The sequence below is a fragment of the Apis cerana genome, linkage group LG10, assembly GCF_029169275.1.
Source record: "Apis cerana isolate GH-2021 linkage group LG10, AcerK_1.0, whole genome shotgun sequence".
Taxonomy (NCBI): domain Eukaryota; kingdom Metazoa; phylum Arthropoda; class Insecta; order Hymenoptera; family Apidae; genus Apis; species Apis cerana.
The window spans coordinates 7,891,910-7,915,612 of NC_083861.1; the positions used below are offsets into that span (position 1 = coordinate 7,891,910).

Consider the following 23,703-nt stretch of genomic DNA (forward strand, 5'->3'; position numbering starts at 1 on the left):
TTCCTTTTATCTTCTTCCTTTCTATCCATTCTCTCCCTCGCTTTTCATTCTTCCATTCCGATTACGTATCGCCACTGTCTTATTCCTCTTGATCCCCTTTCGGTTGCGATTTTTCCTTTTTTTTTCGAAGAGGAGGAACCGAAACTTTCATTCGGAATATCCAACGGGAGGGAAATAATTAATGGTGATTTTAAATTTAAACTCGAGAGATCCGAGAGCTCGATGCGTGTCTCTCAACGTAACGGACGCGAAATGAAATTACATCAATCAAGCGTCCTCCCTCCCCCTCGAAGTTTCGCGGTTTCGGCGGATCGCGGCGCGAAAATTTCCACCATCTACACACGCGGGCTCGCGATTATTATTTATCCGCGGGGAAACTTAGGGGTTGAAAGTTAACCGGCGGCGGCCTCGCACATGGCCGGTCGAAAAGCAAGAGTCGAGGGGCGGCGAGTCGCGATATGATAAACGATATTGCGCCGACTTCTCTCGTACGAGTGACTTTGCCAATGTATCTGCCACGCCCCTGGCATTAATCCTTATTAACCGAATGCGTTGTGCCAGCTATTCCTGAAATTTCGAGAGTTTCTTGGAAAATAGCGGCGTGATAATCCTCCCCCTTTTTTCCCGAAATTTCTTTCCTTAACAACTCCTCTCGATAATCGATGATTATACTGCGTCCTTTAACAGTGACGACAAGATTGGATACACGCAAGATTATATTATACTCGATAGAAGATAGAGTTATTTTGATCGGCGCGGAGGCGCGCGGACTCTTTTTCACTTATTATAAACGGAGGTTAGTTTATCGTGGCGACTTATCTCAACGAGCGGCGTTTCCACGGTCGATAAACGGGGTCGACAGACTACCGTCATTTGCAAGTTAATAAAGGTATTTAAATGTCGTGCCGACTCGATATATCGCGCGAGAAATGCGCTCTATTACGACTACTGTTGTACTACTCGGTACTCGAGATACGATACGCAAGCTCGTTAAACAATTTCGTGCACGTTGCGAACGATCGATGTTTTCCGAAGGAAAAAAAAATCAAAAACACAAGATTCGTGGCTCGCCTCGATTCTTCCTATCTCACCAGCAGTGGTATGCATAGTCGGTGTGTACGATAATAGCGTGGGCGCGATAGTTGGTCGTGGATGGTGGCTCTACGGAGGAGCAGTTAAATCTGATTAGCCGAGAAAAGCGTTGGAGGAACTCTTGTTAAGACGAGCTACCGTGACGTCACGTCCTGAATTATCCGTTTCCAGATTCCAGGTCTTCGTCTCGCCTCCTCCTCCTCCTCCTCCTCCTTGCTTTCGCTGCAAATGAAACGTCTCGTACAATCCTCGCTGACGAGCTGTTCGTCAACCTGCACCCCCAACGCCTACCATCTCCTCTATCTTGGCTAGTAATCCCTCTTCCCCGGTCAGCCGTCTCCTCGCCTCTCTAATTGATGATCCGAACGATGAAGCCGGAGTACATTGATAATTATTCATGTGGCTTGTTCGGGTGAAAAAGCTGAGCAGCCGATGGGATTCTTCTGCGAGAGTGGTCGAGGCTCGTTCGTGGGATCATTTTTTAAGAGATTGGTTGTCATCCGGATCGACGGTCGGTTATCGATTATTAAGCCGTGGAAAGCGGTTAACTTTTCACGACGCACACGTACGCGCGTTGATGGATCGAGTGTCGAGTTGTTGATAACTCGGCTCAAGCTTTGAAGCTAACGTTTGAATTAACTCGGAATTGCGATATTAAGGCGAGTGAATTGATCCCCTCGATCGGAACCGTTTCTGCCTAGAAACTTTTTCGGGAATTACGTCTCGCGTTGCATCGAAGTACGAGCAACTCGAGTACACAAGTTCTGTCTCACTTATGCGAGTGAATAAAATTTAAATGGCCACTCGAGAATGGTTGTCGATGGAACGAATCCGCGCAATTTCCCTCCCCCTTTCTGAAGGGGAAGATTCTCTCGAGGGTGTCGCTTTAGGGGCGACGAATATTAACGAAAAAGGAGGGGCAGGAATAGAAGAACCGATTCGATAATAACCGAACGACGAGTTGATAAATCAGTGGGGCGAAATCGCGTGTGGTATTAAGTCGCTGATAATGCGGATTTGATTTGCTCGATCGACGACACGCTATTGTATATACCTCGTACATACGTGAAATACGCGACCGATTTCTATCGCGTGCGATAAAATACGGCCGTGGTCGAAAATCGTTTCTGTTGAACGGAACGTAGCAGCGGTAGATAGGAGATCGGTATCGATGAATTTCGCGCAGTCGTCGCTCGAACGATCGTTTTATTTAGTCGAACGGAACGGATTATGCGAGCCGTTGACGAAATCACGATGGAAGGGTGAGGGCATTCGCTACGAATCCTGTTAGTTGATCGACCTGGCGTGGGACAGATTTCCGCTCGTCGATCTTTTCGCAAGGAAACGATGGTCGAGGATAATGGTTGAATCGATATCGAGCGAGTAAGTGGATCTTCGGAAACGCGAAATCTGCTCTCCCTTTTCACGGAGGCAACGTTTTCATTCGGGTTCCGTGATACGCATAATTGCGGAATCTTGTCTCTGGAAACTAGACACACCTCTCCACAGGATCCTTTCTTCCTGTAGCCTGCTGAATCCCACTAATGAGGAAATTACAGCGTCCGCGTGTAATCGATAACGAAGTGTCGAATGGGAAGGGTTGAATGGGAGGGCAGTCGCCAACTTTCAACTTCGATTATTCGTCCGACCATTCGAGCAAGATGATATTCGTACCAGCGTTCCTTATTTCCGCAATTTGTCGAACGATTATACGCATACGAGTGAATTTTGACGAGCGATATCATTTTCGGAGGACGATCGATCCTGACTTTTCGCGGGATTTGGATCCTAAATTTTTGTAACACGCGTAGAACTCGTTTCTAAATCCTATCTACGGCGATCGATGCGTAAGAGAGATCTGTTCCCATTCGAAGATTGAAATGTAGAATTGTTTTACGATCTTTCCATCGGTAAGCTTTCAAAATTATCCGAGAAAAATCTATTTTCCTCGGAACTTCCCGAGACTTTAAAATTGATCATCGAGTATACGAAGAGGTTTTTCAACGAGTTGTAAAATTAGCGAATCGAGAGATTATAAACGATCGGCGTACATCGAGGAGGTGGCCGATTGAGAAGAGAAGGCGATTGTTTGTCATTCTCAGTCTGGATCTCGATCGATACGAGAATCGCGCGTAATATTTTCACGAGATTGCTGCAACTTAGCAGCCAAGAGGAGTCTCCCTCCGTCGTCGGCTATTTGTTTCCCAAACAAAACTCGGCCGGCCGCGAGGAGTCGCGAGTTGAACGCCGCTACTCCATCCGGGGCATTAATTCACCCTAATTGCTCTTCAAAATTTAATTTCGCATTCAGAGACTGAAAACAATCTCCGCCCGATTATTTCCTCGGCTACGAGGAATGGAACCGACCGGGTGCCGACCTATTTGAAGAGGAACGGCCCGTTCTCTAAATCATCGTTTTCCGGGTCAATTGTTTGCACGGTTGAGCAAATATCTTTTAATACGTTATCGTTGTAACATTGTTCCTCTCTCTCTCTCTCTCTCTCGTTCGTCGAAGAAATTCGCTGTTAATTCATGTTACGTTTCGTTGCTGCAATTATCTCGACGAACCCCCAGTTCGTTCCAGTTATGCGTTCCTGTTTGCGGACATAATCTAGGTCAGAGATTCTTCTTCCCTAAACGAACCATTCCGATTCAAAAATCGTATCGTCACCAACTCATCGTCTAAATTCGAGCCATCTTTTTCAGTCAGAAAGGCAATTTTCGACGAAGAAGAACTTTTCTCTTTCTAAGTAGATCGATAAATCAGGGATGGAAAAACACAGGAATCGAAAACCCCCTTCTATTTAATTCCTCCCCTCTCCCTTCTTAATTATTCCACTTTTCGCCGACTAATATTTTATTATCGCTCGCTTTATCGCGTCGCCACGACGAATTCCTCCCCCTGGCGAATATGGGATCGCACATTTCTCCGTGTGTATCGTGTCCGTTTGCCCCGCGGATTAGTAGACCACACTTGACCACCCCCTATCGGGGCTGTTGGTATTACAACGCCTCCGATTCTCGGAGGATTCCGCAATGTAAACGTGCATCCCACTTCCCAGGCATTAGGAGGTGCGAGAGGGACCCCGCATCCCCCTTCAAATTTCCCCCGTCAGTATTCGCACGTTCCAGAACCTTTCGGAACACTCGAGAAAAATCCACTCGCGGCGAACGAGTTGCATATAAAATTACACGTGAAAACGTGCAAGTATTTCCTTACGCGATGGCGAGGCCTCTAATATTTCTTTTAATCAGGCAACGACGCGCAAACCTCCCTTCGTTTTTTTTTCGTCTCTTTCTTTTCTCCTTCCTTGTTCCTCTCTCGAAACGGCATCATCACGACGACGTTGATGTTGACCGATAGAGAGGGCAGAATTTCGTCGCGAGGGAGCTTTAAATGGTTTCGAAACGGAGCGGGGGACAGTTCTCTCGGGAAATACTTGCACTTCCTTTTAGGGAATATTTTTCAAACGATACGACTCTCGTTTGAACGATGAGCCCGCGACGAGGACGATTACTCTTCTCTCGTGGCTGAGAAGACGAGAGAAAGAGAGGAAGGAGAAGAAGGGGGAAGATGTACTGGGAAAAATTAGAAAGGGTGATAATTCGAGGGTGCGCGAACGAAAGCGCGAAGCGAGGATTAATAAACACCGCGAAGGATGCGTTGGAGGGCGCGTTTCATTTTCGTTATTGCAATATGGAGGGGGCGATACACACCGATTGTTTCCCGAATCCGTCACGCATTATCGTGCCCCTTCCCCTGTTTTTGTTCCGCGCCTCGTAACGGAACCCCTTTCGAAAACTTCTCGGCGCGTAAGAGGCGTCCTCTTTATTCCCGTCATCAGAGAGATGCAGCTCTCAAGCGTTCGTTCTCGTAGCGGCTGACGTGGTGTGTGCCGCGCTCGTCCCCCTCAGGGATCCTTTCATTTGATCTCTACCCGAGCTCTTCCCTCTCCTCCCCTGCCCTCTCCCCCAGGGCTCGCTGTTTGTTTGTCCGAGACGTTTTTCGTCTCGTTAGACGTCTCGTTCCTCCCCCGTGTCTTTGAGCCGCTCTCCCGGACAGTTGCGCGACTTTTACAAGATCGTGGAAATATAAACTCCCCCTCCCTTTGAAAAATAAATTTCAAACAGGCAAACGAGATTATCGGGTAATCTAACGTTTTAAAGGAGAACGTTCGCGCTGCAAAGTGTTACGAGTAAATCGAACGGGTAGAAGAAGAAGGAAGGAAAAAAATATTACAAAGAGAGAGACGAATAATTAGAAATATGGTCGTAGAAGAAACGTAGAAGAAGAGGAGAAACTTTCAGTGGGAAACATCGCGTTAATCGGTCAAAGAGAAGAGAGGAAGAGAGTTGGAATCCCGCAAGGAGGATCTTTATCCTTGTCAACTTTGCATCGATGGAGAAACGGTTGGATCGGTTCCGTCTTAGTCAGCAGAGACAAAAAATACTTGGTTAATTCACGGGAATGGGCGATCCGGTGGACTAATCGAGAGCATTTTGGGGCCAATCGACAGGTCGATTATCGCGCGGTCCAAGTCGTGATCGCGGCGACACGTACTAAGTGCACCTCGGGGTGTTGGAAGGCGATCCGGCCGATTATTGGTCCGTTAGGAGGCGCACAAGCGTCGATCGGCTTAATGGACTCGCAGGAGGGACGATCCATCCCCTCGTATCTCGTTTATAAAAGCCACGACATCGTTCGCCGCTCCTCGATCTCCTAATCCTCGCCCTTTTTCTCTCTCCTCCCCCTTTTTCCTCTTCCCTTCCGTCCCGCATTCCACCCACTTTCCTTTTCGATAAACTGAAAGATACTTTGTTCCTTGGAACGAAAACGAAAGAGGATAAAACTGAACGATATTTGTGATATTTTCTTCATTTTCTTTCGTGATCATCATTTTCTTGATTGTTATAACGAATTGAAATTTATTTCAGACGATGATTGGTGGATAATGGAGCCATCGCTGAGAAAAATTTCTCGATTTAAGATTTAAGAGAGAAGTATCGCTCCTCAACTTTTGACAAATTAAAAAATACAACGAACGTCGTTGAAATTACCCGAAATCCTAATTGGACGGATTTACCAAAATTCTGCGGAAGGAACCGCGCTGCAAAAAGCTGGAGCTTCGTTAGGTTGGACACCCAGCGCGAAACAGATAATTAGGGGATGAGAGAGTCGGGCACGAATTTGAATCCGAGATTAGAAGTAGTAGCTGTCGACGATGCGTTCCTTGGGTGCAGGCCGATGGGATTCGAGGTCGCGCCAGAACCTCGTGCCGACCTATGAGCATGCGTTTATTAAATTGCTATCCTCCTGTGGGCTTGCCGACGCCCCCTGGTTACCCGCGACGTTGCCACGTTTAAATCTGAATTAACTGCTCGGGCGTGGTTCTCTCGGCTGTGTAACCCTCTTTCCTCCTCGCGCCTTCGTCCAGGGATGAAGAGGATCCTCGAGGAGGAAGCTGAGAATCGCATGATTCGTGTACACACCTACGCTCTCGCGAGGATCCCCCTCCTGGAGATATTATTATCATTATATCGATGGGATTTCGCGCAAAGATGCGATCTTTTTACTTTAATTTTCTCTATGAATTTTCGTTCGGGAGGATTTTCGTAGAAATTCTTTTTTAAAGATTTTTTTCACGTCGAGTCGGTCGTATATAAATATATTATAAATTTTCATAAACGCGAGGAAATTTTATCAAGATCGGACGAGATAGAATGGAATGGAAGAGGTTGGATCGATGGAGAATTATAATATAATCGCGTACGTGTAGAAGTAGAATTTGAGGTGGAAAGGTGATTCGAGAAGCTGTTTGCAGGGGGTAGGCTAATTTCGATGTGTACATATTTGTAGAAGCGGAGCGGTTCGGGACGGAGTGGTACTCGACACCTCGCATCGCGTCTCCTCGAATATTCCTAGCAAAGTGCGGCGTTGTTCGCCGATTTGTACATTTCAATGGGTCAGATTTCTCGAGAAGAGACTTCGATCCGAGTTTTCTTTCCAGAAAGAGAGAGAGAGAGATTTTCATCCCCCCAAACGTTTCAATTCATGATCTCTTTCATAAATCCGATTTTATTTCCACGGTTTAAGCACTCGTCCAACGGAATCACCGAAAGTAAACGTAATTTCTCTTCGAAACGAAAAATGTTTTAATTACCAAGCGGATGCAACATTTATTCTCGAAGATTCGCGACTTTCTTTCACAAATTTTCCCATTTTATAATTTTCGCCCTGTGAAATGCAAGGCTTGTAAGATTTTTCATCGTGAAAGGGCCGACCACTCCATTTTCCCGCCCCTTCCCCATCCGTTTGGTAACCGCAGTTCCCCCCCTCCTCCTGGTCGGAAACTTAATTAGGCCCTCGAAATAGCACTCGGTCAGCACCCCGCTGTAATCGCGGCAGCTGACCTTTTTCCATCCTCGTGCTCGCCATTCCCTTCACGATCCAAGAAGAAATGCGAATCGGGGAGAAAATACAAAATTCACGGCGAATCGTGGCCGGCTGGCAACCGTGGCTACTATATTAAGGGCTCGAAATTTACGGCTACGTTCAACAACCTTCGTGTTTTCGTTCAATCCACGCGTGCCTCCACTCCTTTGTACAGGGATCCCGATCGCTCGGCCAGCCTTCTCGTTTTAATGAACACCGGTCGATTCCCGTGGAAAATACGACACTTATAGAAAACAGGTGCCGCCCTTTATTGCGGGTTGACATATTGCTTCGCTCCAACTGTTAGCTCAGGTGGTTAAGGGTGGTTGTTGCTTGCCCGCCACTTTTCCCAACGAGTTCGTGGACCTCGGATTAATCGAATTTTGGCGGCGAAAATTAACCCCCTCTCCGCTCGATCGGAAGATTTCATTATTGAGGGGATGGGGAGAGAAGAAGAGAGAGCTGATCAATCGATTTTTACCTTCCGTGGAAACTTTTATAAATCTCGATCGAGCCATCTTTCGTTCTCCCCTCCCATCTTCCTTTTTGCTTACGATTTTAAGACAGATCTCACGTAGATGGCACTTTTTCTTTCTATCGATTTGAATTTCTCGCTTCTATTTTACCTCTCTTTTCTATCCCTTGTTCACAAATCCGAAACCTCTCGGAACCTCTCGTCCCTTGGATGAAAAATCAGAGGAGAAAAGGAGACGCGAGTTACGCCCCGTCCGAGTTTCCCCGATTATTCGTCCAAGCGAAAGAGAGTCCCGGCTATGATGACTTTTTCATCATTCGAAAGTGCGGTTTAGCGCGCGGTAAATATTTCAACACGGCACAATATAGCCGTTGCAAGACAACTCTCCCTCTCTCTCTCTCTCTCCTCCCTTTTCCCTTCCCCCCCATTTCTTTTCAAAAGATAGCGGGGAAACTTTTCTCATTCGAAAGGCGAAGTTGAATTGCGATTGCGTGTTTACCTTTTTCCTAGGGTCGAAGTTTAATTAAGTGGCCGGTTCTCATGATTTATCGTTTGTAGCCGTTCGAGGGGCTTCCGGCTCCAGGCAGATTTACCGGCTCGTTATTTTCGCAAGATACCACGTAAGGTTTCGCAGCCGAGCCGTGCAGATCTTGGATGGAATCAATCTGCTTAGGCTGGCCATCACCCCTTTCCGTTCCAATCCTCTTTATCCCGATGCTTCGCTCCGACAAAACAAATTTTTATCGAACGGCCAGGTCGTTTATTCTTTTCTCTCTCCTCCTAACTTTATGAACGGGGCTCAAAAACAACCCGTTTATCTCGACGCGTCGTTTATCGCGAATATAAATTAGAGTTTCGGTGTTGGAATAATATCTTCTGCAGTCGAACGCGAGCGCACGGTTGAAAGATCTCGATGCGATGGTTTCCGCGCGGCTGAGAAATCTGGCCGCGTTTAAACCGGAATAATACGACGCGCCGGTGTCGTATCGTTCCGTTTAAAACTTTTACGATGTTTGCTTTATGCCACCTTCCTCTCCGGCCACCTCTTCGCCTCCCATTTTTATCGCGACGCGTTTTTTATGCCGGCAGAGGAGAGATCAAAGTTGTTCGTTCCCGGGGACGAAATTTTGTAGTAGTACTCTAGTCAACGCGGATGACAGAAAGGGCTTTGAACGCGAGCGTTTTTACCGGTCGCCTCAGAGGATCTCTCAGTGTTTTACTTTCTGCACTTTTCATCCTTGACTGTTTTACCTCCTCCTCCCCACCCTTTTTTCAACCCCTTCCACGTGATGTTTACTACAGGAGCGTCTATTCGCGGGGGGGAAAGGGATGTATGCTTAATAAAATTCGCGAATGAAAACGTTTTCGTTTCGCTGCCGTCCTGTCCAGCCTGTCGTTGCTCCATTGCTTCTTCTTTTCGATATTGTACAAACAACTCGAGGCTCTAATTTTTAGGAAAATTCTTCTTAGGCGTGTGTTTCATCCTCGTTCGATTTCTTCGAAGGAAGTTAACGAAACAACTTATTGAACTGTCCACATCATTCTTTTTATTCTCGTCAACATCGATATTTTTTTTATCGAGAGAAAAGAAGAGATTCCTGTCTAGTTAGATATTAATTATTCTTATTCGTCGAAGCTTTGAATATTTGATTTTCAACCTTGTTTTCTCCGAGAACAACAAAAGAGAGGAGGTTAGTTCGGTTAATTCCAGCGATCGAAGTTGGACGGTCGATAAGAAAGAGCGTTACAGCCGCATTACGACTTATCTTATCCCGTCTTCCCTTGATTTTATCGCGCGGTCGGTCGCTCCTGGATCGCTTTCGGTTTCCCGAAACGCAGGCATAAAAGTAGTCGGAAGAGGTCCCGGGAGATCGTCTGTCGGGTTCGGTTGGCAACCTAACGACACAAGGGTGGCTCTTACTTTTTCGTTTGCTTCGGAGCTTCCTGCCATATTGCCACTCAAAAAGGCATCGTCGTCGTCGTCGTCTTCTTCTTCTTCTTTCTCCCGGAACCATGGGCGTCGCCCTTTGGATTCGCTCGATTCCTTAATGCGATCTCTCCCCATCTCTTCCTCCTCTCCTTTCTCCTTCGCCTCTCTTTCGTACGTTTCAGGGTCGAAGGATCGAGAGAATCGACGGATAGGATAGGATTGGACTGGAGAAAGACGGGACAACGTTTTGGAAGACGCCGATCTACATTCGAGACCCATCTCTCTCTTTCTCTTCCTTCCTTCTTTCCTTCCTTCGAGAATATTAGTCGATAAATTTTCGACGAGGAGCAGCGTCCACCATAATTTAAAAAAAAAAGAAACGATCGAACAGCTTCATCCAACCCTACGAGAGGAACGAGATCGACGGCAAACATCGGGCGTCCCTCGTTCTTCTCATCTATACTCCTCGATGGCCGAACTTGGTTCGTGTTTCCCGACGACCCGCATTTTTCTCGAGGAGGAGGAGGAGGAGGAGAAGGAGTAGTTTATCGAGGAGGAGAGGTTTCGTCGATAAATCGACAAATTTGTCGGACGAATTTCGTCGCCGATCGTTCCAACGACTCGTAACTCGCGAACGAAATTAAAATCAAACGAGGCGAGGGAAGGCTCGATTCTTTCTGTTTTTTTAATCCATCGGAATCTTCTTTTTCTTTTTATTTTTTTCGTATTGGAGCGATCGGTTGGAGGGATTTATCTTTCAGCGGAGGGATTATCGTGGAAGGGAAAGCCACTTCGGGGGTCCGGGCAAATTCTGTAAGAAGTTAATCCACCATCTTCGTTTAATAATAAGCGCACTTCCGGGGCACTGAATTCGCAAAGCATTCGAAGCAGAGCTCGAGAGTTTCTCCAGAAACGGCGGAGGAGCGGAGGAAGAAAGGAGGAGACAAAGAGAGGTGGAAAAAGAGATGGGAAGGAGAGGGGAGGAGAGAGGAGGCTCGTATAAATTGTAGCTACCTCCCCCTCCCCCTCCGACGCCGTTATCGAATCTGCAATTAAAAAGTTCCGCAACTAATTTCAATTTAATCGTACGCCGTTCGCGCCGGCCATTCTACACCCTCTTCCTCCGCTTCCGCCCCTCCGCCCGTCTCGCCTCTCCCCCTCTCTCGTCTCTGTTCGCTCGAAAAAGGCGTAGTCAGCCCAGTTTAGAAATTTGTCCCGTTTAGTTTCCGAAACTGTTTCCCCCACCGCTCGCTTTTGTTTTGTTTCTCGCTCGCTCGTTCGCTCGACTTTCGCCCGTTTATTTTTGTTTTGCCTCAGTCCTATACTTGTTCTCCCGTTGAACGGATCGTGCTCGCGCGTCGATGCGTATAATTACGTCGGTGAAATACGTCGCAATTAATCGGATTTATCGCATCCGCCGCATCATCGCGCCATTATTTTTACTTTAAAAAAAAGTGGAAACGAAAGACGGCGATTCTTCCCCTCCCCCGACGAAAAGAAGGATATCAACCGAACGACTTGTTGCAATTGCGTCGTTCGCCACGCCCTTCCTATCTTCTTATCGAGACCAAGTTTCGAAATGGTCGATCGAATAATCATCGATTTCGAATATTCAACGTGAGAATGAATTTCGTCGTTAAGTGTATGCAACGATTAATTGAAGAAAAATCACGCGCTTCACGCGCGACAAGCCATTGTGTTGATCGAAATAAATAATTGATGAACGAGTCCGATTCGTTTTGGACGTAACAGGAAAAAAGGGTATCGACAAAGTGGGCCCGAAGGTTAGAAAGAGACGGGATCGGAGTACATCTTGGACATCCGTATGCGGTGGATTTGCGTGTATTCCGTCCCCCCGAAGGGAAAGTGGTGGCCACGCGGGCATCGACGCTTCGTGAACGCATTTCACAGCTTAAGAGAAGATTAGCCAACCCTCTCGTAACGATAGGATTTGACCATTGAGGGGAGATTACCGACGCTGGCCGAGCCATTCGGCGCGGATCCAGCTTTAAGCGTGTTACACAATTACGTTCTGGGAGTGTCTGGAACCGCACGGTCGAGTTAGTAAAGGCCCAGATATCTGGCTCAACGTATTACCGTTAATAAGAGAGAGGGAGAAAGGGAGCGCCCCCTCTTTCTCTCTCTGCCTCCTTCCCCGCCCGTCTCGAGCCTCGTAAATAATCCGATGGATCTAATTGCGATTCCTTGGGGAGATGTCCCGGGAGAGCCGTGGAGAAGACGCGATATTTATGTAGTATTAATTATTTGATTAGCGCCACTTACCGGCGCGCTCGAGGTACGGTAATACCACAGGTGTTCCTTGATTACTTTGCTAATGGCGAGATCCGGTTCGAAAAAGCGAAACGCGAAGCGAGTCGGAATTGAAATTAATTTTCATATTGTTATTGTCGTCGCGGCGCAGGTATTTCGAATTGTTAAATCGCGTTAAAAATTTCTCGATTACGTTTCTTTGTTATTCGAATGGCGAGGATAAGAGGCGTAAAAAAGGCAAATTATCGAAATCGTAGAGAGGAGTTTCGAATTGTCGAATAGTGATAAGCGCGAAAGTCATTCGAATAATGAAGGGAGATTGAAAAATAAATTGCAACAGAGTTTCGAAAATGTGGTTAAAAAAATAATGGAGATATCGTGTCGAATTCGAAATGAATTTTGATTCGAATTGTTTGTTTGATTAGCGTTAAAATTTCTCGATTATGTTTCTTTGTTATTCGAATGGCGAGGATAATCGTAAGGAATGAACGAAGGTAAAAAGTGGTGTGGAAATGTAGTTGAAAAAAGTGATATATCTAGTCTAGAAAATGAATTTTCGGATTATAGAGAAGTTTGAATCGTTTGATTAGTAAAATTGATTAGTTACAATTTCTCGATTACGTTTCTTTGTTATTCGAATGCCCAGAATAATTCTAAAGTGAACGAAGATAAAAAAGTAAATTATCGTGTGAAACTTTTTGGAGAATTTTAAAAATGGTGAAATAGTCGGAATTAAATTTTAAAATCGTAAAGGAGGGCTTTCGAATTATTTATAGTTTATCATGATAAAAGTGAAGATCATTCGAATAATGAAGGAAGATTAAAAAACAAATTGCAACAGAGTTAAAAAATAGTGAGATATCGAGTCGAATTTGAAGTGAATTTTGATTTGAATTGTTTGATTCGTGTTAAAATTTCTCGATTACTTTTCTTTATTATTCGAATAATTCTAAGGTGAAAGAAAATAAAAAAGGCAAATTATCGTGAAACTTTTTTGGAGAATTTTAAAAAGACGGTAAAGTAATCCAAATTAATTTTGAAATAAAGGAAGAGTTTCGAATTATTTATATGAATAAATTATTTATCATGATAAACGCGAAGGTCATTCGAATAATGGAGGATTAAAAAAGGAATTATAACGGAATGTCGAAAATCTGGTTAAAAAATACTGAGATATCGAATCGAATTCGAAGTGAATTTTGATTTGAATTGTTCGATTCGTGTTAAAATTTCTCGATTACTTTGTTATTCGAATAATCTTAAAGAGCGAACAATGGTAAAAAAGATAAATTATCTCTAAGATTTTTTTTAGGAGGAATTTGCTTAAAAAAACGACGAAATAATCGGAATTAAATTAATTCGTTAGAGTTTCGAATTATTGAATCGTGATAAGCGCGAAAATCATTCGAATAATGAAGGGAGAGTGAAAAACAAATTGCAAAAGAGTTTGCAAGAGAAAATCTGGTTAAAAAACAGATATCGAATTCGAGACGAATTTTCGAATTATATAGGAGTTTGATTAAGTGTTAAAATTTCCGAATTACGTTCCTTTGTTATTGAGATGACGGGGATGAACGGGAGGATGGAGGAAGGCAGAAAGACGAGTTACCGGGTGGAAGTTTTCGAGAATCTCTATGAAACGGAGGACGCAAAAAGTGAAGGGAGAATGGAAAGGAAAGAAGAACATAGTTTCGGTGAATCGCGGGGCCGAGTTATATATTCGGGAGAGGTCCCACTTAGCTATTTGTCAGGCTGATGCGAATCTTGCCGGAACTTCTGCGAAAGCTCGGTGAAAATTTTCGGTGAAAAAGTTGTCTCTTATACATAGATAACGAACTAGAAACTCTCGTCTGTAATTTCTCTCGATAAATTTGCGCGGTATCGTCCTTAAAATATTTCACCGACGGATCGATTGCTTTATTTCTCTCCTGTCCTAACACAAATCCAATCGCGTGAAGCGCAATTATCGCAATCTTACGAAATTATGCCGCACGATTGGAGAATGCTTGAAATGTACTCTTATTTTTTCGCAACGCGGTCTATTTTACCGTGAAAGCGAGAACATTCCCCGCGGCGTGTTTTTCTTGTGAATTTGATTAGGAGAAAGGGGAGTTTGCGCGAAGAAGAAAAATGTGAACGAGAAATGCAGGAGCGAACGAATAAACCCGAATAATCGTATCGTAAAACGAATTGAAACTGTAATACATTTGCCGATTTCTTTTTTACCACGTGTTTTAACGTGTTGATCAAGAATAGGGTGGTAAAAAAAAAGGAAAAAGAAAAAAAAACAAAGCATCCAATTATAGTTTCGACTAATCCGAACTACGGAACGGAGACTCGCGTAGATTTGCATTATTTTCGTGTTAACTGATCGTAAAGCAAGCCGTCTCGAAGGCCATCCATCATGATCGGAGGCGAGGAGGCACGATGGTGGCTCGTTCGTTCGACGTTAAAAAGATAAGGCGACGGGCGAGCCGACGCAGCCACGTATAATCCCGGGCGGAGGAATCAATCGGCCGATAGCAGCACGTACACGGTAAATCGCGTGCCACCGAATGATTAGGTTAGATCAAGTTGGATCGACGGGCGCGGTGGATAGAAAGAGGGTGGGAAGGAGGAGACAGACGGGTCTCGAAATTGGCGAACCGACCGACAGCTTATCCACTTTATCCGCCTGGTATTACGAAGCCAACGTGCGATCCAATGTACCACCAGAGAGAGAGAGATAGAGGGAAAGAGAGAGAGAGAATCTGCCGATCCATTTCTACCGCTCGCTTTCGATCAGCAAGTTCCGCCACCTTTCCCCCCTCCTTATTTATCCAACACTCAGCATCGCGAAACATCTTCCAACTTTGTCTTCGCCGCCATTCTCCCGTTCGATATGTGCTCCCTCGGGGTGAAGGGAGGAGGCTGCCCTCGTTTCGTGTTCCATTTTCCTCATTTGGCTCGATTGATTAATTTCACTCGCACTCGGGTATTAATTATGACATGTGCGCACACGCGATCGACCCGCCACGATCAACTCGAATCTTTGAACGAATTCTTGCGACCACGAATCAATCGGACGAGTCAATGGTGTTTTCCTTTTCTTTTTTTCTCCTTCTTTTCTCTTCGAAGATGGTATCGTTGTTCCTTTCAGACGATCGGAAAATAGGAAGAATGTTTGTTTTTTTCGAGCTCCATTCCATTCCGTGTGATTGATCGTTGAGAGGGAGGGTAGGTTTAACGGGGGAGGGGTGCGAAAGTAGCGCAAACAAGGGAAAATCGTATTCCCGCGAGCGGGCGAGCACGCCGCCGTTTAAAGTTACTGCGTTTTCGAGTGGAAATTCAGCGTGTTGCAAAAAGTTGACTGCAGACTTGGCGCTCCAGCACGTGAGCACGACAAGCTGTGCGGAGGGAGGGGGAGGTGTGCGCACGGAAAAGGAAGAGAAAGAAGGAGGGGAGGGAAAGAAGAAGGGCGGCCAACTACTAAGTTTGCAAGATCAACTAAAGTACCCTGACGGTTGGCTCGAAAGTCGGGGCCGGGAATACGAAGCGTCGCAACAAAAAATAAAATAAACGGGGCTTATCCCGAACTCAGGCGGGTGTAAATTACAGGAAGACCGACCCCGCGCCGTGCCTTGGGAAAAATGCGGCCACTCTGCGACCCGTCTATTTTCGCGCGTGTACGTCGCATTATGGCCCGGTGATATCCGGTTGAATTACAAGACTCGACGGAGTTTAGAGTCGCACAACAACGCGTTTACACCTTACTTTTCTTTCTTTAAGTTCTTGGCCGACCATCCGTTCTCGTTCGCGCGACGAACCTCGAGTATCTTACCTCCCCTCCTCTTCTTTCACCCCTCTTTAACGAGACACCGTTCCAAATCTCATTCTCGGCCATGCTTCGATCCCTAACGTCGCGTGCCTCTTCTCGCACTTCCTCTACGTACTTCACGAAAAAATCCTATAGAACGATTCTCTCTCGCTCGTTTCTCTTCGAGAATAATTTCCTAAATCAGGTCGTGCAACTCGTCGAATCGACTAATCTCTGCCAGATCGATACACACCGCGATAAAGTCGATGATATTTCACGCTCTATGAAAAATTCTCTCTCGCTCCTCGAGAAGGAAAATAATTTCTAAAGTCAGGCCGTGCAACTCGTCGAATCGATTAATCTTCGACACAGATCGATCTTCGAAAAAGTCAATAATATTTGGCGCTTTATAAAAAATATACGTAGAACGATTCTCTTTCGCTCGTTTCCTCCTCGAGAATGCTCGAATAATTTCTAAAATCAGATCGTGCAACTCGTCGAATCGATTAATCTTCGACACAGATCGATCTTCGACCGCGATAAAGTCAATAATCATAGATCGATTCTCTCTCGCTCGTTTCCTCCTCGAGAAGGAGGAATGCTCGAAAACTAAAAACTAAGCCCCGAGTTTCTAAAAAACAATCCTCGTTCAACTCGTCGAATCGACTAACATTCGACAGATCGATACGCAGCCACCGCGATAAAATTGGCAATATTCCGCGCGGAGCGCACGACGCAATTTCCAAATGCAGTCCGCAGATCCAATTTCCGAGGTGGCTGCTAAAATCGCGTCGAATCGCGCGCGTACAAGGCCCGTGTGTATATCGCGCAAAAACTATCGAGATATCCACCATCTCCCCTTCCTTCCTCCTCCCTCTCCCTCTCCTCGTCTATCGACTCGAAACTTTCTCGTGCACCCACTGATTTCGCAAACGGGGGGAGGGGAGAAGGCTGAAAAGTGGATCGAACTCGCGAGAGATACGGAGACGCGCGGTGACCGGGATATCGGATAGGATATTGGATCCGGATTACATATTAGCCGGAGTCGTTTCGAGGAGCAAGAATTTTTCTCTCGGAAAACTTTTCGTGAATTTCGCGGATACAATTTTCGAGAGCACACACACACTTTTTCCCTCCCTCTGCGTGGATATTTCAATCTCGAAAACACGAAACTGTCCAGAAGAGGTTCGTTGGCCAACCTAAGACGAGAATCGAGACATGGATGAACGACGACGTAATTTTTATCCCCCGTCGTCGGTTAATTCGAGCGATCGGAGCATTTCGACCCTCCTCCGCGCGTTAAGGTTTCTTATCACGGTGGTGATATCGCGAGTGGGTCGTCAAGCTCGATTATTATTAGGGGGTGGTTCTTAATTAAGAGGCTCGCTTGACCGGCGATGGACGAGAGGCCATTTATCAGAGCTAGGGGATCAGAGGGGGGAGGGGAGAAGCGAGGGATGCTGTTATTTTTCGTATCGTCGTGGACGAGTGTTTCCTCGTGGTTCCTCGAGGGTGAGACGCTTCTGATGATGAGGTATCTTACTCGAGGGTGGAACCGTGACGAGGGTGGAAACGTTAACGAACCACCTGTAAGAAACGTGCCTCGTGTTCAAGGTCTATTAACGCCGTGTCGAGACGTTCGTGTGGCCGATTTCTTTTTCTTTATCCGGAATATGAATTACAACCTCCCCCGTTACAATTAATCTTATTATTCATTATTCTACTTCTCAGCAATAATACACTCCCTATACCAATTCCGCTTTTTATGTCGTACAAGGCCACCCTCTGATACGATCGCGGCCTCTCGCCAAATCCATCGATGTATTGCAGAAAAATAAAGGAAGAGTGAAAAAGAGAGAGAGAAAAGAAGAGAAGAGCCACAAAGGGCAGAATCTCTCCTAAATCCATCTCGAAATACTTTCAATCGATCTTCCTGGCATCCAAGCGGATTATCAAAAAATTTGTTGAACCCCTCTTCGGATAATATCACAGAAGGGGAGGAATAAATCGACGCCGACTTTATGCGAAGAAAGAAACAGAGAGAGAGAGAGAGAGAGAGAGAATAATTCGTGGCCACGAAAGCGTTCTCACGGATGGCGAGCGCCGTTAGAGGATAGGATAGGGGGATGAAAGCCTTATCTCGAGGCGGATATGAGGCGCATAGGGTCGCGCGACGGACAAAAGCGCGATCGTGTATTGTGGAAAGTTGGAGCGAAGGGCCCGTTGCGAGAATTTTGCGTGTAGAACATCAAATATCGAGGTGCTGCCAATCTCTCGACACGATGCTGGTACACGGATTTACGGTGGTTGTTTGCCCCGTCATAAGGGCGCGTATCTCGCCGGTGATTCGAGCAACGAAATTTCCACTCCGCCATTTATCCTCGATAAGAGTTCGCCAATTTGGAATTCCAAATTATTCGCACGACGAATTCCGGATAGAATTGGACGTCTCTCGCGCGCGTAAAACGAAGCTTAATTACTAAATCGCGTTTAGAAGATCATCTATAGATTTTTGCCTAGAATTTAGAAGAAAGATTTTACGTAGAAGATTGTCGATGTAATTTACGATTGTTGTTCGAAGCGAGGATGCTGTGGAGGAAGAGGTGTGGACGGATTCGAGGGAGGGTTGTACAGGAAATTGCGACTGTCCTCGGACTTATGTATCGCGTGACGAATGACTTTGGGGAGAACGTAGTTTTCTTAACGGATAAACGTTACGAGATACGTTCAATTTACGAATCGCAAACGGAATCGTTAATCATTTCGAAACGATTCGAGTTGTAAAACGACTCGTGATCACGGGCGGAAGCTGATACGGGCAAATGGAAATTCGAAAGGAATCCCCTCTCCGCCCCCTTCTCGAAAGACGCTCGATTATCTCGCGCGGGAGACAAGTGGAGAGGGGAATTTCTCCTGACGTTTTTTTCCGCCACGAAACGTTTCCTCCGTTCGAAGGACTCGGAAGCGTTCACGTACGCGCGGCTACACGATGGAGGGAACGATGGAAATCCGAGAACACCGAAGTCAGCAGAATTTCTTTGGGAGCTCGGTCTGTTCGCCGATTCCATTGTCTCTCCCGTGACGCTCGGTTTTTCCTCCGGTTTGAATCCAGACGTGCTTATCCGTTCCCTCTAATTATCGTCGATCAACCAACGGATCCCCCGTTTTCCACCCGTGGTGAAATTAAATCTTCGTGGAAATCGTCGTGGACGGATTAAGATTCAATCGGGCCGCGCGTGTATATATTTCTCTCTCTTCTCCCTTCTCCCTCCCAGAGGAAGGAAAGAGAGAGAGAGAGAGAAGCGAAGGAAGACAGGTGGGAAAGAGGCACGTGTCGAGCAGGAAGAAGAAGAAGAAGACGAAGGCGAGCGATGCATTTTCCGCGGCGCGTTGCTGCGGTTTTAAATAATAGATTCGAAGGTCGTGCTTAACCACCCGCGCGTTTCCCACGCGGCCTGTATTATCGCGGAATTAGCCCGCAGGGCGCCGTTGAAACTGATAGCGTTTCGCGTATATTTCCTCCAAGGACCTCTCGCCTCTCTATCTCCACCCTCACGCGACTGATCTCCTTTCCTTCCAACTCCTCGCTCTCAAATTTTCGTGGATTAAAACGCGCGTAATCCAGAGTTGAACCGCGCAACAAACCGATTAAGGATCTCTGGAAAATTAGAATCTCGTGGTTGTCTTGAAACTCGCGAGAAGAAACTCTTCCTTGCCGGCGAACGAGAGTAGGAGGAGATCCACTTTTCCCTCCCCATTCGCTAATTCCGTATTTATTTTAATTGGGGGGAGGGAGGAGGGTTTTCGAAACGATCGTTAACCGTTTGAGAAGCGAGGATTTCACTCGCGTAAACGACTCGTGCGCAACTTTCCTTCCCATCCGAGAGCTGTTTAAGCGGAAACGATTCGCGCGAATGATAATTCGCTCTATCGCCACTTCCCCTTAAGCCCTCGGTGTAATTATCGTTTACCCTGCCGCGATTACCGTTTATTGTCGTTATTAATAACGGCCTTATCCCCGTTACGACCGGTCATCTCCTCAAGACGGAGGAAACTTGCCTCCTTTTCGAAACGTGGAAACTTTCTCTCCCTCCTTCCTTACTGAATCGAACTTCCCTGTCGAAATCCTTCCCTGCAAATCGATTCAGGATATCCTCGATCGGCGGCCTCGACCGTTAATATTTTAACTCCGCGCGAGGGAGAAATAACGTAATTATCGCGCGATAAAGTTCGTCCAGGATTATTTCGAGGCAAGAAAAAGATGTTTACGAGTTTCGTTTCGAGGAGACGGCTCAACTATTTTTAACGATTTAGGGATTAGGGTGAAATTAGGGAAGAAAGGCGGAGCAATTTCGAAAAACGATGAGTTGGCACATCTTTTGGTCGGTTAAAAACTTGACGACGACGACGACGACGTGTTGCCTCTCGAGGAGGATGGAGCTTCGAGGGGCCATATCGGTCATGAGTCGCTTGAAATTCCGAGAACGTAGCCAGGGGAGGGAGCGAAAGTAGATTCGCGGATGGGGGGATGAATTGATCCAGCCGGATGGAGAAGTTTTTGAGAGGGAGGGAGGGAGGGTGTGGATGGCTCGAGAAGGTCGATCACGAGGGTAGTACACGTGCGATTGATTCGGTGGCTTGATATCGGGAATCGATAATTCAATTTTGGGCCCCCGCGTAATTAGTCGAGGCTCGCGGCACGTCGAAACTGTGCCGCCGCTCTAATTGCTCCACGATGGTGCCGCTTCGTCGATTCGTCGAATCGTCCCTCTTATTGTTTGCCTTTTCATCTCTCCGTATCTCTCTCGATAAACGTGTACCCGTCGAGTCGTCCGTCTTTTTAACGTGATCGGATTTTACGATATTTCACGGCTCTCGATCGCGTCGTTGATTTTTATCCAAACATCGGAAGCAGCTGTTGTGCACGGTCAAAAATTCCAAGAATTGGATTACATTTTCAAGTGCAGCTTTTTTTTTCTTCTGAGAAATAGGATATTTCAGATGATACGTGAAATTTTCTTCGTAGCTCGATCTCTCGAGGATCACGAGATTTTCTCCAGTTTCGAAACTTGGCATCCGATGTCATTACAAATTACTCCCCCCTTTCTTTTTGGAAATGAGAGAGATTACGATACGTTTTCAACTATCGAAAATTCCGAATCATATTCGGAAATGATTTCCTCGAAAATAATCGATCCCTTTACGCGAAGTCGTCTATTTGATTACTCGTACAATCTTCATTTAACATTCGCTTTCAATTTGTACGAAAAGAAGACGACGAAAGATAGAAGAGTAAATTTTCCGATTATTTCCGATCGAATTTTGATCGAATCGGAAGCCAGCTTCGCTTCCTCGACGCACCGTTATCATTATTAAATTCCTTCTCTTCTCTGCGCGCTTCCTCCACTCGAACAACGTGGATGCGGGGGAGGACATGTACACACTTTGGGCTTGTTTGGCCAAGTCATTACACGGAAAGTTTGTTTGCCGCCCGGCTGAAAGTAGCCGAGGTTTCACGCGGCCGAGAATTTGTCCGCGCGTGTAATTGGAGACGCGTTCCGTGTCGGGCCCCGATTTATTTCCTGTCAGCGGCTCTTGAAGAAAGGGAAAAAAAAGGAAAGAAAAGAGAGAAGCCTTAATTTCTCAGACTCGAGAATTTTCGCGGGACGATTTTTAAAACGCGTAACAATTCCTCGGGTAATTCATCGTGCACACGATTTTATTTTCCGCTCGAATCCGCGCGTGGCTTCGGTTTTATTCGGTTTTAAGAGCGTTTGACGGGGAGAGAAATGGAAATTTCCTCGGGATCGAACAATGAATTCGAAGAACGGTCTTTGAAACGGATAAAAAAGTTGCACAATAGACCGTCGGACCGAATTGTTAGAATTTCTCGATACAGCTCCAATATCGCTTTACGTACGAACGCAGCCAGTTACACAAGTTTTTCTACGTATATGTATATATATATATATATATAGAAGTTCGATTAATAAATTGCGATATCAAAGTCAACAACAACTCTGTCCCACACAGAAGAGAGAGACTGGAGATAAAAGCCCGTAATGGAGAGATAATTTTAATCCTTGAAAATATCGTGAACGTATGGAGTTAAACTTTGAAATAGAAATTTAAAATCAGATTTGTTCCAAGATAGATTTCGTGACAATTCGATTATTCCTTAAGATTCTCCACGCTGCGACGACTAATTTCGACCCGTCGTGGACGAGAGGACGAGGGAAAGAATTTTTCGGATCGCTTTCGAAAACGATGGTCGAATCGGCCGCCGCTTTCGAGCGTCAGCGAAACCCCGAGTCCTGACTGTTCACGAATTCGTATCGATCCCCGCACCCCCCGGGAGGACCCGCTTCCGACGGAAATTACGCGCGCGTTACGCGCCGACAATCGCATTATTGCGGCACAAGCGATATTTTTATTGGGGGGCGACGAATCGCGACGCGTTGATTCCGCGATCGCCGATATTTCATCTGCCCCGGAAATATTCTTTCTTTTCCGACGCGCATTCGTGAAAAAAAAAACAGGGAGAGGATGGACGAGATCGTTCCAACAAATCTGCGAACGATTTCGAAAGCGGAGCTTTTCTTTCGATATGTAGCGAGTCTTTAATAGCGAGTTGACGCGTTGTAAATTTCCTCGAGGAGAGGCAGAGGTGATTTCAAGTCGGCGATATTCCTTCTATAAATTGTAATTTCATAAATTTCTTCCCGAATCGATTCAGAATTTTAACCGATTTTGTTTTGCAGATTACCTTTTTCTTCACCTTTTTTTCTTATCTGCCTTACTCCTCAATATCACGGAGAATAATTGTACTTTGCTATTCTCTATGTAAAAATCTTTGCAAACTATGCGGATGTTCATTACATGTCGATTAAAAGTATCCGTGTCAACGAAAGAAGGAAACATAATCTCGAAACACGGGTTTCGAGATTAACTCGCAACGAATTAATCGCGGCGATTAATTATCGCGGAGGGAGGAGGGGAGGGAAAGAGCCGCGTTATATTTCGACGACACTCGTTTCGATTGCACTTACGCGCGCGAGAGTTGTTATTATGCAAATGCAGTACGCGATATATAACAGGTCGAAACGATGACGTTTCGCGGATAATTAGCGCTACGTAGGCGCGAAAAATCGCGCGTAATTGATCCCGTTTCCGGATACATCTTCCGTCGCTTCCATCGAATCGATTTTTCATTCGACTCGAGTCGAAAATTTGGATCGTTCGATTCTTATCTTATCTCGTTATCGATCGATTCGTCGGAAAGAATTCTTAATCTGGATTCTCCATTCGAGTATATATATATATATTGATTCTGATTTTTCGAGTCCATCGAAGTTAATTTAGTTTCGATTTCGTTTCACTTCGGAGAATGATTTTTAGAAAAATTTGACGAAAAAAAAAAAGAGAAGGAGAACGTTGAATTTGAATTGAAACTTTTGCACAATTGTAATATTTTAATATCGTTTTTCGCAGTCGTGGTCACACGCGGACAAAGAGGTTACGTTCTCTGGTCTCTGGGGGCCAGTAAAGGAATTATTTCACGTTTTCCCTCGAATCGTGGTAATTAACACAAAGCATATAAACGTATATATACGAGAAAGGAACGTTTGGTGGCCAGAGAACAAAGTAGATAAAAGTGGAACGAAATATGATTCCGCCTGTAGTTATCCCCCGTACGTATCTGCCGT

At 45.7% G+C, this 23,703-nt stretch overlaps 1 protein-coding gene and 1 long non-coding RNA gene across 3 annotated transcripts in view; both read left to right on the forward strand.

Moving 5' to 3' along the window:
• LOC107993614 (beta-1-syntrophin) overlaps positions 1-23,703 on the forward strand; it is a 298,727-nt gene that overhangs the window by 38,969 nt on the left and 236,055 nt on the right. The gene's annotated exons all lie outside the window — the stretch shown is intronic.
• The window catches only part of LOC133666760 (uncharacterized), a 48,549-nt gene continuing 34,713 nt past the window's right edge, over positions 9,868-23,703 (forward strand). Inside the window, exon 1 of the long non-coding RNA XR_009831341.1 lies at positions 9,868-11,990. This is a non-coding gene — a long non-coding RNA (uncharacterized LOC133666760). The remainder of the gene's footprint in view (positions 11,991-23,703) is intronic.